Source organism: Sceloporus undulatus, chromosome 2 (assembly GCF_019175285.1).
Source record: "Sceloporus undulatus isolate JIND9_A2432 ecotype Alabama chromosome 2, SceUnd_v1.1, whole genome shotgun sequence".
Lineage (NCBI taxonomy): Eukaryota > Metazoa > Chordata > Lepidosauria > Squamata > Phrynosomatidae > Sceloporus > Sceloporus undulatus.
Window position 1 is genome coordinate 253,451,052 of NC_056523.1, and position 17,759 is coordinate 253,468,810.

Here is a 17,759-nt window from a genome sequence, read left to right on the forward strand (position 1 = left end):
CCACTGCCATCCCCTGGCAGCCCCCTTGTATTGGGTGACACCGGTCATGGGGACACCACTGCCTGGGCCAAAATTTAAGTTGTTGGACATTACCTTGAAGCTGTTAATATCACAAAAATTAAAATGTTATCACCCCCACTGTGAAACTCTACACTCTCAAGTCATAAAATAAGGCAGTTCTCTTTATCACTTTACTTTTTGAAATAATAATAATAATAATAATAATAATAATAATAAATTGTTATTTATATCTCCCACTTTGCCCTTCAGATTTGGTGGGGACAATGGAAAGAGAATTTGTTCCTTTCAGGTTTCTGTTCCAAAAGATAAGAATGTCTCCTACTTTACTAGAGTTTCTTCAGTGTCTTATGACATTTTCTTCCCTGGAAAACTTTCCTTTTATCTATTGTTTAGTTCCTCCTCCTCCTCCATCATCATCATTGTAGCTTATGTGGAGATCAGATATCAGCTGTCTCTCTTTAAAAGTGAATATCTATCTGTACCTGAGTGCCTGTTAAAATAAGACATACATTGTGGATAAAAGGCATGTACTGAGTGTGCCCCTGACTTATTTGTTCTTTGTGAGTATCATTCTCAAAATTTTTAAACAGGTCTAGTAAAACAATTAGCAAGGTATTGGACAATACCATTTTCTCAGTTCTTGGCATACTTTAACATAACATAACTGAATATTTAATATAAACTCAGCTCATAACATAACATAACATAACATAACAACATAACATAACATATGATATTCAGTTCTTGGGATACAGTACTTTAAAGCAGGGGTGTGAAAAGTGCAGCCTGCAGGACACATGCAACCCTTGGGACTCCAAAGCGTAGAGAGAGAGAGAGAGAGAGAAATGGTTCTTTCCTCCTTTGCTATTGCTTTTTTCTGGCTGCATCAAAACTGCAGAATTAATGCAGTTTGGCACTTTTTTAACCTTAGCTGTGGAATTGAGAGATTTATACTTTTGTGAGCTATTTAGCCTTCTCTGACAGAAAGCTCTGGTGTGACAACAAACTACAAATCCCAGGTTTCCACAGGATAGAGACTATGCCAGTTAAAGCAGTGCCAAATTGCATTAATTTTGTAGTATGGCAGCAGTGAAAGAATAGCCTGGAGCAGGGGTAGGCAACCTGCGGCCCGCGGGTCGGATGCAGCCCGGCGAGGCCTTGGGACTGGCCCCAGCCGGGTCCTGGCGCTGATTGCCGCCGGGGCCTTTGGCGTCTCGCACGAGGGGCATGGTGGGGCAATTATCTATAGAAGCCTCAGAAACATGAATTTATATTAACATTTTTAAAAAAAATCAGCAAATTTTTTCACGTGTCCTCCATTTTTTATTTAAAAAGTGCCCTCCATTTGAAAATTTTGTCCTACATTTGTCCCGGTTTATTTATTTATTTAATTTTTTTAAAAAAAATTCATTATTTATTTTTTGGCTTCGGCCCCCCAGTTGTCTGAGGGACAGCGCATTAATTTTTTTGTCTGCCAGCAGTGAAAGAATAGCCTGGAGCTATAATTTGATCTCCTGGGGGAAAAAATCTCTTTCAGGGAAAAAAAATTATATTGGCCCAGTCCAGATGGGCTGAAAAGGACGTCCTAGTCACGTGTGAGGGGTGGCGCTTTTAGACGCCCCTCAACCCTCACACGTGACACGGGCATCAAAATGGCGGCATCCTGTACAAAAAGGTGCTGCCATTGTTACGCAAGTGCTGCACAGCATCTGCACGGCGCTGTGTGGCACTTGCATAACAAGTGCGCCAGTCGTGCACTCCTTACGCCACCAGTGCAGCATAGAAAGAACCTGTCTGGCAGCTGAGGCTTCCCTCCGGCATTAAAGCAGGTGCTGGCAGGCCGCCCTTTTTAGGTGGTCCATACCCTGCCATAGACATCTTTCTTTATAGCTGGTCACTATGTGATGCTGCTGTATTTATGTTGCTACTGTCATTTTCATTTCTTCATTTTCCTCCCTACTCTTATTATAAGAGGATGCAAATAAAAAGAAAACATGTTTTGCATGAATGTGGGCTTGTGCATTTATAGCTTATATATGGTTCCCACCAAAAAACCTACATTAAAGGTTAGGGTTAAAGTTGCATCTCTGTTTCAGAAAACCTGAAGACTACTGCTCTGTGCGATTTGGCTTGTCATTTTCATTGGAATAGTTTTCACATCATTGCATAAGCCCCTGGCTGTTCCCCTGTGATGCATGGCAAACATATTCAAGAAGGTTAATTCAGTCATGATTGTTTGGAGAGTTCCACTCTTTCTTATTTGTGAAACAATAAGAAATGACTATCCGTAGGGAAGGTGCAGACTAGACTTTTGAACAAGGTATTCAAAAATGAAAACAATAGGATTTCACCAACAAAATGAATAGAAAAATAGACAACCCAATCAATAGGCTGAATAAATAGGGCAAGGCTCATTGTAAATTCTGAATTTTGTTGAGTGTTAAGAAGATAAGCAACACTGGTTACAATCTTTTTTGTCTTTGTCTTTTTTTAAAAAAAGAAAACCCAGATATGGTTATCTTGGACTTAGAAAACTAGACCTACCCTTAACGCATAAATGTTTTGGATCAAGTTGGTTGCATCTTTAAAACTCTTTTGGAAGAATGTTTCAAATACCAGTTATTCAAATATAAGTCATAAATGAGCCATTTGGCCAGTGTGGAATATTTGCCATGAGTGCTCTGATGGAACCTAAAGCAACTTAGTTCCAGATTATTAGATGTTTATTTGAGAGAATGGAAGACAACTGTTGTATCCTATAAGCTTATTGCAATAGTGGTCAACCTGATTTATGACAGATAAATGCTTAATGGTCCATTTAGGAGCTGGACTGTAAAAACAGGCAGGTGGCTTATCCTTTTCTTCCAGCACTCACCAGCTCTTTCTCTAGGGTAGCCAAATGGAAAAAAATGGCAGGGTGTCTATACCATTAATAGTTGCACAGAAGAGGAAATCCCAGAAGTTGCAGTTTGTCAAACTAGAGTTCAGGGATGGGAATCAGGTGGCCCCCTGATATTGCTCAAATGCAAGTACCAACAATCCTGGGCAGCATAGTCAATGAGGAGGAATGCTGAAAGTTGTAATCCAGCCACATCTAGAAGACTTTGTAATTCCCAGCCCTGCAACGCTTGTTGAAATTCTTGTTTCTACATAGTTATTAAAGATGAAGGAGCCCTGTTATTTTTCTATCTGGCCACTGTCCAGCAGAGTAGCTACTGGGAAGAGGAGAGAGAGCAAAGCGAGAGAGTGCAAATAAGTATTTGGCTCCCCTAGTGATCTCACAGTTCAACTAAGTTCAGAAACCCACAACTAAAGCATCCCTTGATAGATAGCCACCCAACCTCTAAAAAAACTTCAGTGGAGGAGAACCACCACCTTCCAGCAAGTTTATTCCAGGAGGTGTTTGCTCCCTTTAGCCAGATGCATCTTTTAGGAACAGCCAGTATGGAGTAGGGTGCATCTAGACTGTAGAAATAATGCAGTTTGACACCACTTTAACCACCATAACTCTATTGTAAAGAATCCCAGGATTTCTAATTTTGTAGACACTTTGGCAGACAAAGCTGAAGACCTTGGAACACTACAAATGCCAGTTTCCAAAGCACTGAGCTGCAGCACTTAAACTGGTGTCAAATTGCATCATTTATATAGTGTAGATGCACCAACTGCTTTGAGCATTGGGCTATGAGTTTGGAAACCAGGGTTCAAATTCCTGCTCAGCCATGGAAACTCACTGGGTAACACAGGGCAATTCACATTCTCACAGACCCAGAGGAAGGCAAAGGCAAACCATATCTGAATAAATCTTGCCAAGAAAACCCTGTGATAAGTTGTCTTTAGGTCACCATAAGTTAGAAATGACTTGAAGGCACATAACAACAAACAAACAATCTTTTATGGAACTGAAAAGAGGGCTATGAATAAATTTAAAACAGCAAGGAAGTTGCCTTGTTGGGTTGCTCTTCATTTACCATACAGACAGTGGAACAGTGACCTCAGACAATGTAGTGCCATGCCATATTTGTCCAGAAGCAAAGAATGACTTTTCTTGATTGTGTTCAACTGGAACAAATAAATATACATGAGGAAACAGGAAACTGTCTCTTTTTTCTGCTGTTTTTGTATTGGGAAAGAGAGAACTTTTCTCTAATATGCAGGCTCTCAGAAATCTCTGGAGATGCCTTTTGATTAGAAGTGAGTGGCATTTAGGTCTTCACAGAATAGTTAGAGGCATACAACTCTCTGTAATGAATGCTATTAGAAGCCCGATTAATAATGAAATACATTCTGTGTAGTTGCAAGAATAAATAATGCTCCCGAGATTCTTCAGTCTTCTTAGCAGTAGGTTGTCTGTTTATGGCATAAGTAATTTTTCATATCTGTCAGCCAACTCTAAAATCTAAATTGCAAAGTCAGCTCTTGGGGGACTTTTTGACTAGTGATTACTCTCAAGAGGTTCTGAATCTATCTGCAATCAGTGGTTTGCATTCATCCATGATATGTGAGCCTTTTTACTCAGACCGAACTAAATACAAAGCAGGCATATTCTTGTACAACTATTCTAAAATAAGAAACAAGCTCTTTCTAACAACGAAATGGAGATGTTTTAAACCCTGAAAAGTAATTATTTACCTATATAGCTAGCTATGAAAAGCTCAATATTTTTGACTTCAACAGTTGAGTGAAATATACTAAACAATAATGGGTAACAAATGGATATACTTATCTGTTTAGAGATGACTGGTGGCTTCCATGTGCAGGGGTGAATTCGCTTTGGGGTGTATTCCAAATTTTAGAAGAGATAGCCAGATGTAGAACTTATTTTGGGGATAGATTTGGTGCCTTTGAAAGCTCCTCTAAAGTACTCTACTAAAACATGGATCAGTTTACTACCCCACTGACAGGGAAGCCACCTGTCTGCTTCTGCCTTCCAGTATATGCACACATACACAGACATGGACATGTACTACACTCATCTGATTTTCCTGTGGTGGGCATGTTCATGTATGGCTATGATATTTGGGATGTATAGGAGAGGAGGAATATGTACTTGTGTGACCAGAGTTTGGTAGCTTAACAGACAGTGTATGACGATAAAGATCAAGATCCTATCTCAGAGAGGATTTTATTGCATAAGCCTCATTCGTGCCACCATTGCATTAGTAAAAGAAATGGATACTAACCAGTTTGGGAACTTTCCGTATTGCATGTCCTTTCACTAGCGTGATTGGGGCTGTCTCTGTCCATCTGTTTCTCCTCCACACTCCCCCTTAACCCAGTTTTCCTGCCCTTTTTATTATTATTTATAATGCAGTCTAGTAATTATTCCAATGCCATTTAGTGAAATAAAGAAGAAGAAAAAAGAAGTGGGGGAAAGTGGGGGGGGGGGGGAAGAAATAATGAGGGGGGTTGAGGAGACTGACACCACACGACTGCCCAGTCTTCAAAGTGCCATGGAAGGGGGACTTATGACACTTGAGAACTGGTGGCACTACAGTGTGAGTGGGGATCTTCCGTTATTGTCTAAATGGCAGCTCCAAGAATACTTTACTGATGCGATGAGAGAGCAACGACATCTCAATGACGATTTAGTCACAGGAGAAGCGTGCAGGGGTGTGAATGCAGATCACGGGCTTCCCACAATTTCTGATGATTTCCTGATTATTTACACATGGTAAGCCTCCCATGTGAAAGTCTCCTCAGAGGTAGCGTTTCCAGTTCCATCCTCTTAAATATAGTCTACAGCACCTGGTATTCTTTGGTATATGCTCTGGTAACCTCGAGATTGGATTTCTGCAATGTACTCTACATGGGGCAACCCTTATACCAAACCCGGAAGCTACAGATGGTGCAAAATATGGCAGCCAGGCTGGTCACTGGAGTTTCTAGGGCCAGCCATATAACACCAGTATTGAAAGATCTTCACTGGCTGCCTATCCGCTTCCGGGCCCAATATAAGGTGTTGGTGATCACCTATAAAGCCCTAAATGGCTTGGGCCCAGGATACCTGAAGGACCGCCTCTCCCCACATATTCCGTCCCGCACCCTCAGAACATCCGGGCAGCAACTACTAAAGGTGCCGGGGGCCAGACTCTCTTCCGTCACTAGGCGGACTTTCTCCATCGCTGCCCCGGCCCTTTGGAACACGCTGCCCGCTGAGCTCCGCTCGACTACCTCCCTGGCCCAATTTAAGAAGGACCTGAAGACCTTCTTATTCCAGCAAGCATTCCCCCCATAAAAATTCCTAAGGGCCTCCCTCCTCCTCCGTGGCCATGAGGATGGGCTAATGGGGTTTTAGCTGTTCTGTTTTTATTGTATAATTGTATGGCGTGATTTTGCTTTTAATCTATTGAATGTATATGTATCATGTATGTAAACCGCCCTGATCTAAGGAAGGCGCGGTATATAAATAAAACTTTTATTTATTTTTTATTTATATATACACAAATATATACACACAATAGTGTCACAGTTCTGGCTGAATATGGAGCAGTTACAGATCCATAACTCTAGCTTATAAATTGGTAAATTGCAAAGAAGGATGCTAGCCAAGATCTGAGCTGACCACACATTTCCCTACCATCACATCCATATACATTACAAAACAGAATGAGAGGAGAATTCTCTTCCTTCCCTAGAGAACAATAGTTAGAAAAATGTGCCTGTATTGATGCTAATGTGTGTATCTTTTTTCTCATGAGTACCAAGGGGCAGAAGATTATAAAGTTCTGGACTGGAGAAAATTAGGATTGGGCATAGTGGCTCTCTGGTGGCCAAAAGGAGCTAGAGTAGAGTGATGTCCATCCTGGAGGAGCCACGTAATTTCTGTGGAAAGCTTCTTAGAGTTAAATCTACAGCTGGTAGTATCCACAGTGATGGCAGGCCTTCAAAAGATTTCGGATGTTTGAGGAAGGGGGTGTTAGATCAATTGTATCCAATGTTCCTCTGTCCCCCACCCCACCCTCAGCCATCATAATTAGACCTTTCATCTACACCAGACTTAAGGGGTCATGCAGACAGGCCTGAAAGAGTGATGCAGGGCTGCGCTAGCTCCAATAATGCCAAGGCCGTGGCAACTGCACGCGCCCCGCCCTGATCTGGCCTGCTGCCATGGTCCTCAAGCTGGCCACCAGCAAGGAGCAACTTTTTACCACTCCTTTTTCTGCTGGCTCTTCCCGGTTGGGGCAAGCTTGGCACAGCTTCAGGGCGTGTGTAGTGTAATGCCATGTCCGCAACGTAGCCCTACGCTGACCCTTTTGGCCCATTTGCTTCAGGCCTAAGACTGTTATACTTCAGAGCCTGGAAATAATTAATTAAAATTAAATTTGTATCCCTAATTTGATAGAATATTTATTAAAATAAAACTGATATTTTTTTTATTTTGCTATCTCTAATTTGAAAAAAAATGTAAAAAAGTGTTTGTTTTTTAAAAAAAAGCAATTATTTAAATCATTAAATGCTAAGGACATTAATGGATGAGGTATTAATTAACATTTTACTTTAGTTTAGTTCATTATTTTGAGGCATACTGTGATGATTTCTTTATTTTTTTAAATTAAAATGTCTATGTTATTCTTGTTACATGCCTTTGGGTCAACCCAGACATCTGACAACCCTATCCTTGGGTTTTCTTCATAAGATTTATTCAGAGGAGGTTCAGATAGCGGGCCCCCACTCTACTTGATGATGGTTGATAAACATATTCTCTTTCTTTGCAGATGCTGTTCCTCCTGTGAGCCACCTTGGGTCCCTTTTTGGGAAAAATGTTGACATAGAAATAAAATAAATGATGATGATGATGATGATGATGATGATGATGATGAATAATTGTCTTCCTTTAAGGCCGAGAGATGACTTGCCCAAGGTTACCACTTCCATGGCTAAGTGAGAATTCGAATCACGGTTTGCCAGAGTTCTAATCCAATACTCACCCACTCAAACTTAGTCCAGCAACCCCACCAGAAGACTGCTGGTCTCCCAGTATTCAAGCCCAATACTCAAAATGCTGAGCCACAGCGGCTGTCACAAGGAATACATTTTCTAATTCTCTTTCTCTGCAGATGCAGCTGATGAAATGCCCCATGTATTTAGTGATGTAATACCACTATCCATAATCAGTAGCCAGAAAAATTTGCTGTATTATTCTTACCTAACCATCCAACTTCCCAAAGAAGAAAACCTAAATTTGATACAGCTCATCATACTTTATTAAAAGAAAGAGACAGTATAGCCACATATAAACATATGTATACACTTCATAATCACTCTGTTGATTGCATCCAAGTGCACTGCCAAAGTGATGGTGAAAACAAGTCCCTCCAAAATGTATCTTTCATAAAGCTGCTTTGGATGACTTAATCCAGGATTGCAAATGGCATCCGGCATAGTTTTTCATGAATGTTTTGATAAATTGCATTGCTATTTCTATGCCAAACTTCAGTGTGTCTGCTCATTCACACAGGCATTCTTGACTCTAACTTTTATCTAATCCACACCATGGTCAAAACTATTTTTTCTTCTGATTAAAAAAAATACACTGAATCATTTTTTAAAACATTCCTATAAATTTCTGCTTTGTCATTAGTCCTAAAACATGCCAGTCACTTCATTCATTCATTCTCTGAATTAAATCTGTCAGTCATAAAACGAAGAACATTTTGTCTTTAAGCTCGTCAGTGTTTCTAGTTTGGGAGTTCTGGATCTGAGGTAGGTGTGTGTGTGTGTGTATGCACACACACAAGTGTGTGATAAGTGTGAGGGGGATGATCTATGAACATTTCTTTTTTTAAAAAAAGAATTTCTTAAATTGTATTATTTTCTACATGTGTGTTTAGTCTTTGGTATACAATGTGGGAAAAGATGTATGGTTGAAACAAAGCTGTAGGTTGCACAGATGTTTATCACACTATGCTCTTAAAGAGCTACTATTCCAGTGTGACTCCTCTGGCAGCCTCCTGTTGCATGCTGGGATTGGCAGTTTTAAGGAGCTGAACTTCTCTGCCTGAGAATTCTAAATACCCCTCCTTAAAACTGCCAATCCCAGCATGCAACAGGAGGCAGCTAGAGGAGTCACACTGGAATAGTACCTCTTTAAGAGCTCGTCTGATAAACACCACAGACTCCACTTCAGTCAGCAAAATGTCTTATGTTGGTACTGCAGAACTATTTCTTAATTTTGTGATTTGCCCCGCTTGCAAAGCTGTGCCTCTGCGAATAAGGACTTTTTCAAATGGGCAAAAAGGATGGGAATATGCTCCTGTCAATGTCGCACCATTTGACAAAGATTTTCAGATGATGTCATGTGACGTCGCGATAATCCTGCCATCATCCTGTGAGTAAACAGGAATTTTCCAGCCACTTTATATTCACTGGAAAGTCCCAATAATGAAAAGTGGCTGGAAAACTCCTCTTTATTCATGAGATAATGCTGGGATTATTGTGACATCGTGTAACGTCATCTGAAAATCTTTGCCGAATCGCACAACACTGATGGGAGCATTGTGCTATGCTCTCTCTTTTTTCCCATCTGAAAAAATCCATTGTCATTCTTTAGATTTGGTAGAGTTACATAGAAAGTGCAGCATACAACCAGTGACTCATAATTAAGATTAGTTCAGATATTGAACACAGAATTAAACTGAACATGTGAACAGAGGCAACTGACTAATCCTTCCCTCTTTGTCATCACTCCCTTCAGGTGGAGAGTAAATAGTATGTCAAGGACAACCTCCACTATGTCTTGAAAGTCTCCCTGAAAAATCAAGAATGGAGAAGCCACATGAATAGCAGAGGCTCTCCTTTTTAGACCATTGCTCTCCATATGAAGAGGGCAACAGTGAAAGCACAAGACTAGTTTTCTCCTTATGCTTTATCTATTTTAAAAACCTAATTTTGATATCTGAATAGGGTTTTAGTCATTTATGTGATCCTACATCAACACACAGTTTAGTGTAATGATTAAATAGGACAGAACAGCTTCCGAACAGGGAAGGAAAACACTAGTGAGAGGGTGGCATAACATAATCAGTACCAACAAGCTTTTCATTTTTAGGAACTAATATGAACTGTTCAAGTTACTAAGGAAACAAATACTAGGCCTATTTCTAACTCTAGATAGGATTGATGAGGTACCTACAGACTCCTAGCACTACCATTTCAAAACATTGCAGGTATACATTCTTACATGCTTTTTCTTCTCTCTCCCCCCCTTCTTCCTTTCCTCCCCAGTCTCTCTATATTTGTAGACAGAAAAAAAAAAAGATCTAGGACCTGACCATCCACCGATTGCCATCCTTGTCAAACCCCCTGTGCCTGACAAAGTTATCCTTACTCCCTCAAAGGTCTTCTGCTTCCCAACAGGATCTGCACAGCTAACCAATCTTCCCCTGCTATGCGCTGTCAGTATGGGCCTGGCATGGCCATAGCTCTACTGACACCATTCAGCACCTTATGTGCCAACTTCTCTCTCCAAAATAAATTAAACACCACACCTGTGAGTTAGAAATAGCATATGCTGGCAAGGTAAACAATGGAGAACCTAGTAACGTCTTAGCTGGAGGAACACTATGAAGAAGTTTAAATTTAACTTTTCCTTTATTTTGCAAGCTCCCCTCCAAAAAACCTAATATTCAAGTTGACTTTCCCATCATCTTTGAGGAATTTACCCTGCAACAAATTAAGTTTTTTTTTAAAAAAAAAAACAACCCTAAATATAATACATTTCTTCCTCACTCCCAGAGATGCTGCATTTTCAAGGCATTAATTTTTCTTCTCAACACCTCAATACCTTTCTATTTTTTTTGATATAATGGTATCACGCAACACTGGCTTGGGATGAGTTTTTCTAATTAGTTTAACAGCACAATTCTAAACATGCTTAGCCACTCTATTAAATGAGGCTTATTTGTTAGTAAGTGTGTTCAGGATAGCAGCCTTATATTTCAACCCTATGTATGCCTACTCAGAAGAAAGTTGAGTGAGGCTTGCTCTGAAGTAAATGGGTTAATAGGAACTACCATAATGCTTACCTAAACTGGGAGGATCTTATACATACATATAAATAAGACTTACTTCTGAGTAGTATGAAATTGCTTTGTAATACATATACATTTGATGCAAATTAGCTTTAAGCATTTTTTTAATGAAAGGATATGATAATATACCAATGGCTACCAAGCTGACAAGGTATATAAAACATAATTTATAGCTCATCCTGTCCTGAACGGGGTCACGCTCCCTGTGAAGGACTCCGTGCGCAGTCTGGGGGTGCTTCTTGACTCGTCGCTTCACCTGACTGCTCAGGTGAACGCGACGGTCAAGAGCACCTGTTATCAGCTTCGGCTGATTCGCCAGCTGCGCCCATACCTGGCCCAGAGGGACCTAGAAACTGTTGTACATGCTCTGGTAACTTCGAGACTGGATTTCTGCAATGTACTCTACATGGGGCAACCCTTATACCAAACTCGGAAGCTGCAAATGGTGCAAAATATGGCAGCCCGGCTGGTCACTGGTGCGTCCAGGACCAGCCATATAACACCAGTTTTAAAAGATCTTCATTGGCTGCCCATTCGCTTCCGAGCTCAATATAAGGTGTTGGTAATTACCTATAAAGCCCTAAATGGCTTGGGCCCAGGATACCTGAAGGACCGCCTCTCCCCATACATTCCGCCTCGCACTCTCAGAACGTCTGGGCAGCAGCTACTGAAGGTGCCTGGGGCTAGGTTGGCCTCCACCACTCGGAGGTCGTTCTCCATAGCTGCCCCAGCCCTTTGGAATGCGCTGCCCACAGAGCTCCGCTCGTCCACCACCCTGGCCCAATTTAGGAAGGACCTCAAAACCTTCCTATTCCAACAGGCATTCCCCGAGTAAATATCCTGTGGGCCTCCCTCCTCTCTTTCGTGGCCAAGAGGTTGGGCTTTGGGGCTTTACTGTTGGTTTGTTTTTAAATATGTTTTTATTGGAATTGTTTGTATTTTAATTATGTTGTGAGCCGCCCTGATCGGAGGAAGGGCGGCATATAAATAAAAATTGTATTTATTATTTATTATCTATTGTTGTTCTTGTGTGCCTACAAGTCTTTCCAACTTATGGTGACTCCTAGTAGACCACAAGTTGAACTGAGTTAACAGTGTGATACGGTAGCTAAAAAGACCAATGCAATTCTAGGCTGCATTGATAGAAGTATAGAATCTCTAGATCAAGGAAATTAATAGTGCCATTCTGTTCTGCTTTGGTCAAGCCTCACCTGGAATACTGTGTCCAGTTCTGGGCACCGCAATTCAAAAAGGATGTTGAAAAGCCTGTCCAGAGGAGGGCAACCAACATGGTGAAGAGTCTGGAAACCATACCTTATGAAAAGACACTTAGGGAGCTGGCTATGCCTGGAGAATTGATGGTTAAGAGGTGACATGATAGCCCTGTTTAAGTATTGGAAGAGATGCCATATTGACGGTGGAGCAAACTTGTTTTCTGCTGCCCCAGCAAATAGAGCGCACAACAATGGATGCAAGCTACAGGAAAAGAGATTCCACCTAAACATTAGGAAGAACTTCCTGACAGTAAGAGCTGTTCAAAAGTGGAACTCACTCCCTTGGAGAGTGGTGGATTCTCCTTCTTTGGAGGTTTTTAAATGGAGGCTGGGGCTGGGGCATCTGTTGGGGGTGCTTTGATTTTGAGTTCCTGCAGGACATGAGGTTGGAATGGATGGCCCTTGTGGTCTTTTCCAACTTCATGATTCTAAGGCTTATCATGTTGTTTTCTGAGGCTGAGAGTATGTGACTCACCCAAGGCCACCCAGTGGTTTTCTATGGCCAACTGGGGAATTGAACCCTCATCTCCAGTGTAGTATTCCAACACTCAAACGACTACACTATGCTGGCTCTTATAGCTCATCTATAGATGAGTAGAATGCAAAATGGGAAACCCCAGAATTTTAAATTCTAAAGGGAAAAATTCAGATGTTTCTCAACAGATTATTTTTTTACTGACATGAAAATGGGCAGACAGTTCATCTTGGAAAAAACAATATCTAGAAGAACTTCTATTATTTCCAGATGTTTGATCTTCTCAAAACTATAGTGCTTCAGCCTCAAGAAGCCCAAATGTTTGGTAGAAACATCAGGAAATACAAGGAAATATATGAGCCAAATTTAAGCATCATCATCATCATCATTGAAATAAAGAATTGTTTTCTTTGTTAAGATTATAATGTTATCATTTGATCAATGTAAGAAGATAACAGGGACATAGTTATACATATAGCTGAAAACATGCCATAGCCTTTGAACTGTTAATTTAAATGATTTTGTGATTATCTGAGCTGCACTGAAGGTATGACCTGAGTTTGATCTCTCTTTTCTGCTCATTTATAACATAGAAGTCATTGGAATTTCTGTTCATGTTCATAATAGTGCATGCAAGATCAAAATTAGATACAGTACTAGCAAAAAAACAAACAAACCCAAACCCCTTACATTTCAGCAAAAATGTTAGGCTGCTGTTTTATGCATTGACTGAAAAGTTTCAATTGGCAACAGGCTAGTCTGCACTTTGGGCTTTTCATTTGTCTTCTGAAGCATCTTTATTCGACCTTCCAGTCTCTGGGCCCATTCACGTCGTAGCCTGGGAAGAAGAGACAAACAGTATACATCAGTGCATCCCCAGCCAAATTTTTCAAATGTTTAGCTCTTTTGAGTGATACCAATGCTGTCTCTTTTCTTTCATCACCAATACACTTGTCTTGTGTTAATTTAGCCTAGGTATCTCCCTGGCCTTCTGGCTTGGGACAGAGAGGATACTAATGGTATAACTCATCAGCAGTGTGAAACCTGGTGACATTGCTAGATTCCTGGGAAGTCAAACAACTGGGAAAATGCTGTCATTAGAGATACATGCTGCTGCTCCTCTGGGTATTCTCTGGGATGAAGTATAAGTGCTGTCTCGTAGGAAAAGTCATATAATGCATGCACTGGAAATAACATCAAGGAAATCTGTGACCATAGGCAATGTGTCATCAGAGATACATGTTGCCTATTCCTCTGGGTATACTCTGGATGAGGTATAAGTGCTGTCTTACAGGAAAAGTCAAATAATTCATGCATTGGAAATGACATGAAGGAAATCTGCAAACCTAGGCACTATTAGTGGGACTTCAAAGGCAAAACAAAAGTCAATGAGTATCAACACACTCATTTTGAATTAAGAAAATACATTTCTAATGATGCATTGATATGATGCCATCTCATATGCCTGGGATCTTAATGTATGCCCAGAAATCCAGAAGGTTTCTTAGGGAATGGAAAAGATTTAATAATTTGAATTACTCCCAAATTTCCACTACAGGACCAATATGAAGGGAATGACTTTCTATTAGAGGACATTAAGGACCAGAATTTCTGGACACTTGCTCCCTGAACTCAAATTTATCTGGATGTGTCTTTTGGATATGCAATTATAGTAATAATGTGCAAGAACAGATAAGTACTCCATCATGCAGTTCTTGAAGAATATGTAATACTGTTTCAGCAATGATTATAACGAATATATTAAAAATTACAAAAGAAAGAGGTGCCCTACATTTGGGGCAGGAATAATGTGGCCCCATAGTGGCATGTGATCCCAGAACTATTTTTGGCTCGCAGTGCCTTGTGACAACTTTTTTCTTGGCAAAAAACTGGGTGAATTGCCTCCCCTCAAATTTTTTTTGGGGGGGGAGAGAGGGCAATTAACCTTTTAATTAGGTCATGGAGTGTCCTGGTGACTTTGTTAAATTCCTTTAAAAACACAATTGTTCAAAAACCAGAACTAGACAGCTAGTCACTCCCACCTCCAACTCCCCATTTTTGACTTTCCAGCTTCTCTGAAAATCAATGGGAAAGAAAATATCACATCAATACAGCTCTCAATATGCCACTGGATACTGTTGCTTGCCTCTTTAAATGTCTCAATAAGCCTATGGTAGCCTTTTAAAGAAGTGGTTGTTTTTGTTTTGCTTTCAGCAGAGACTGCAAATTATAGTTTAACTTCCTCTCTTTTTTCAGTTTGATCTGCCCTGTAGCAAAAGTGGCATTCTCAGGAGGCCTTATTCAAGACTTTAAAATTCAGTGTAATCTGTTGGGAATATTTTTATTCAATGCACAGACTCTCTCTTCTTTTCTCTCTCTCTCCTCACGACCCCTTTCAAAGTCTGACCAAGTGTTCCTTGTCAACTACAACATCCCAGGGAACACAAAGAGAATATTTGCCTTCAATTCGGCTGCCTTAGACAAGTGCTCAGTATTCCGTGAGGTCAGTGTACCTTTCCTACTGAGATAAGGGTACATTGTATGAATTATACAGTCCGTTTGAAGAACTCATGCTTTCTAAAGTCTAGCTTGAATGGAGCTGCTGGATGTTATTTTGCAGCAGCTGACACATCTGATGAAGGGCCATAATTTGTTTTGAATTTATGACATAGCTTATTCTCACACTGAAATGGTGACTTCAATAGTTTTCTTCCACTGTGACTTGTCTTCTCACCAAGCTCCATGTAGATGTATTCTTCCATTCTCAACAAAGGAGGGAAAAGCTTCATTGCAATGAAGATGCATATACAAAGCTTTCTCTCTCCTTGAAATGTATCATGGGACAGCTTCTTGTGATGTGGCATTAATGTGTTTGAGCCCTCTGTTCTGCAAATTGCACTTTTATATTTAAACCATTCCAGAGACATTTGGTTTTTTTTAATACTACTGTACTTTTATGCTACTTTTAGACAATTTTCCCAGCTAAGTAAATAGATTTCCTTAGGGGAGAGTGGTGCTTAAATGGGAGAACTGTATTACACTGCAAGTGTGTTTTGGCCTCAGTAGCTTATTTTCTGTTGACAAGTGCCCCCCAACAGGATGAATTATCATCAGAGAAGAGACAGAAGGAATGGAGTACTTAATTGTTGACCCAAAGCATTTACCCCTGCAAGGGTTCCAGATACATATCTACATCACAAATATAGCTCTGAAATCCCATGGAGCAAAATCAATGGATAGTACCAGCTTCAGGGGGAAAACAGATAACAGAGGAAGCATGAAGCATTCCCTTTCTTCCTGTTTCCTTTTTTCTTATACCAGTCACTCTGCCTGGAAGGAAGGGAGAAAGGACTGTGGAGGCTTTGCTATATTTGGTGCTGTGAGACATTGTAGTTTACTTCTCAATTTGTGGGCAATGGCAGGGCAGTCTAGACAGCAGCTTGTTGGATCATGTGGCTGCTGGTTTGTAAGGTAGCGCTAGGCAGGCAGCAGTGGCCCAGAATAGTTCATGCTATTCCTTTCCAGTGATGGTTTCATGACTCATGACGCTAAGAGGAAAGAAGGGAGAAGGAAATAAATAGGAATGGAATGGAAATGGGAAGCATTAGGACAGGAAGTTTGAGAAAGAAGCCCCTGCCTTGTTGCAAGTTGCTAAGAGCAGGATTGTGTGAGCACACCTGGGCTACATCTACACTGCAGAATTAATGCAGTTTGGTACTTCTTTAACTGCCATAACTCAATGCTATGGAATTCTGAGATTTGCAGTTCTGTGAGCTATTTAGCCTTCGCTGTCAGAGACCTCTGGTGCTCCAACAAACTACAGATCCCAGGATTTCATACCATTGAGCCAAGGCAATTAAAATGGTATGAAACTGCATTCATTCTGTAGTGTTGCAACAGCCCTGGAATGGAAAGAAATATCTGGCCCCTTAGTAAAAACCTTCAAAGATTTTATGTCAAAGTAGTAATGAGATATTAAGAACATTGGTTCTCTCCTTCTTTTACACTCTGCCTGAATGAAATAGCAGCAGCATTAGGAACAGCAGACAGGCTGTTTCAGAGGCAGACTAGTTTCACTTATGCAACCACAGAAATTAAATTCTAAAAATAATTTTATGATCTAAAAACATGTCCTGCATGATTTAAAAGAAAGCCATGAACATTGAGATGTTTGTGCCTTTCTTTTAAATCGTGCATTCTTTGGCTACAACATCTGGAAATAGATGTACTTTCAACATAGCATAGTGTACCTATGCAAAAGCAGTGTCTTAATTCTGAGGTTACTATCATTGAAGGCCTTTAAAAGGATGGGTTGTTATGACAGAAACATATGGATACAACATGAATAAGCTAAAAATTAGCAAAACAAATTGACAAAGGATAGTCTGGGGAGGCAGTCAATTCATCATCTAGTTCTCTGCCATAGGACAGGCCATTTTATACCCAGTCCAACATATTCATTCAGCATACTCATGCTGGCTAGGAATTCTGGTAGTCCAAACAAGTAAAATTTACAGGATCTGTATGTATCTAAAGAAGAAGCGAGGAGCTTTTCATCCTCCAGATGTTTTAGCCTACAACTCCCATCATCTGCTCCAAGCATGGACAATGGTAAGGAATTATGGGAACTGTAATGGGCTAAAGCAGATGGGCTAAAGTGTTGCAACCTTTAATCTAAAGCATTACTGAGTGTTTAGTTTTTTCTTGGGGGAAAAAAGGAATTCTGTCCCTTCCAAGCAGGGAACTTCCATTGCTGAACTGCAGAAAGTGGGGTATTCACTGGTGAGTATGAAGGATATTCAGTCAACAAAAATATTGGAAATATTAGAGTTCATGATACTTGCATATACTTTCTTTTTCTAAGCAAGCTTGTATGTGAAGTGCTTTCTAAAAAAAAAGCAAAAACTCTCTTACTTATTCAAAGCACTTCTGGTTAACCGGGAATCTTCAACTTGT